Below are 2,603 nucleotides of genomic sequence, written 5' to 3'. Positions count from 1 at the left end.
TGTACACCGGGTTTGTACTCCGGGTCACTCTAGTAGGTCACCCACTTCCCTTTCCCTCGAGATGGGGTGGGAAATATGATGCTTTTCCACTTTCTCTATGTGGGAGACACCGCCTTCTTTACGACAATAGTATCTCCTCTTCGTTACGCGAGTATTGAGTTCGGTGATGTATGGTTTATTTGTTGCTCAGTTAATTTTAAAAATGAAAATAAAAACAGTAACGTTTTGTTGAACTAAATGACAAATACTACAGCTTTCCCCGTCCGCCCATCCACAGAAGCAAATGCGGGTCTATTTTATGGTCAATAAAAATTAAGTTACTGTTATTATCGTATTGTTTCTTTTTATTTATTATTTTTTAAAGCTAGCTTGCATATCACGATTATAATATTTAAAAACAAAATATCTTGCATTATTTTTAAAAATCTATTTTAAAAGAAAATGGATTTTACCATTTAACCACCTTCAAACATAATTTATACTCCATTTTTTAAACAATCATTTAGAGAAAAATTATATTAATCTACTTTTTTCAATACATAAACTTTTATCGTTATGAATGAAATTTAAAAATTTCGTAGTTGTATAGTTAATAAAAGTTTTTTGCGTGATAACTATTGCCTGTTGATGTAAACCATCTTCAGATCTTTCCATTGAAAATCATATAGTCTACTTTTGAATCAAACAGAACCAATATTTTTTTTAAATTTATTCTTCAGTTGTATTCCTAACTCTTCCTCTAAGGATTTTTAATCCGAGAAAATAAAAATTTACCCTAATACTTACTATACCCAACTTCAGCTCGAAAAGACTATTATCCAGTATTAAAATAATCTGAAATTGTATCTCTAATACTGATGTAGATCAAAATATCATGTTTCGTACGAAATTATAACACTAAATCATTTTAAAATAGTTTTTTAAAACAAGAATATGTACATATTGCAAATATGTACATATTGTACAATTGTACATATTGCTCACAATTGTGAGCAAGGATAGTTCAAAATTGTTATATACGAGTATAATTAGACTTCAATTTTAAAAACTGCATAGTAATTTGGGTCGGACATTTGAAAATTTCTTATAAAATGGTATGCTTCAAACATTTGTTGTTATACTTTATAATTTATTGTATTTATGTAATGTATTGTATTTTACTTTTATTTATTGTATTCATTTATGGTATTATAGGATTGAAAATATTTAACTAAATTATAAATTAAATATTGTGATAAGTAAATAATATCAGTTGACCGTTATGTGTATTTGTAGTAGTGTTGCAAATTAATAATTATTTTGTATTACCATTATTATTGTGAAGGCTGTTCTTATTAGTGGTTAGGCCATTAATTTCAACATTAATTATTTAAAGTTTGTTATTGGCTATAATTTTGAAGATAATACGAAATGAAAAATTTACTTCCCCTCTAAAACTTAGCAGTACGCTAACCTTAAGTAATATCCATTCATAACTTGTATTATGTTTAGTAGTATATGTCCATTTTTTTTTTGTCTTCAGTCATTTGACTGGTTTGATGCAGCTCTCCAAGATTCCCTATCTAGTGCTAGTCGTTTCATTTCAGTATACCCTCTACATCCTACATCCCTAATAATTTGTTTTACATATTCCAAACGTGGCCTGCCTACACAATTTTTTCGTTCTACCTGTCCTTCCAATATTAAAGCGACTATTCCAGGATGCCTTAGTATGTAGCCTATAAGTCTGTCTCTTCTTTTAACTATATTTTTCCAAATGCTTCTTTCTTCATCTATTTGCCGCAATACCTCTTCATTTGTCACTTTATCCACCCGTCTGATTTTTAACATTTTCCTATAGCACCACATTTCAAAAGCTTCTAATCTTTTCTTCTCAGATACTCCGATTGTCCAAGTTTCACTTCCATATAAAGCGACACTCCAAACATACACTTTCAAAAATCTTTTCCTGACATTTAAATTAATTTTTGACGTAAACAAATTATATTTCTTACTGAAGGCTCGTTTAGATTGTGCTATTCGGCATTTTATATCGCTCCTGCTTCGTCCATCTTTAGTAATTCTACTTCCCAAATAACAAAATTGTTCTACTTCCATAATCTTTTCTCTACCTATTTTTACATTCAGTGGTCCATCTTCATTATTTCTACTACATTTCATTACTTTTGTTTTGTTCTTGTTTATTTTCATGCGATAGTTCTTGCGTAGGACTTCATCTACGCCGTTCATTGTTTCTTCTATATCCTTTTTACTCTCGGCTAGAATTACTATATCATCAGCAAATCGTAGCATCTTTATCTTTTCACCTTGTACTGTTACTCCGAATCTAAATTGTTCTTTAACATCATTAACTGCTAGTTCCACGTAAAGATTAAAAAGTAACGGAGATAGGGAACATCCTTGTCGGACTCCCTTTCTTATTACGGCTTCTTTCTTATGTTCTTCAATTGTTACTGTTGCTGTTTGGTTCCTGTACACGTTAGCAATTGTTCTTCTATCTCTGTATTTGAACCCTAATTTTTTTAAAATGCTGAACATTTTATTCCAGTCTACGTTATGGAATGCCTTTTCTAGGTCTATAAACGCCAAGTATGTTGGTTTGT

The sequence above is a fragment of the Lycorma delicatula genome, chromosome 3, assembly GCF_047948215.1.
Source record: "Lycorma delicatula isolate Av1 chromosome 3, ASM4794821v1, whole genome shotgun sequence".
Taxonomy (NCBI): domain Eukaryota; kingdom Metazoa; phylum Arthropoda; class Insecta; order Hemiptera; family Fulgoridae; genus Lycorma; species Lycorma delicatula.
The sequence above is the reverse complement of the archived record's forward strand: the minus strand, read 5'-3'. Positions refer to the sequence as shown.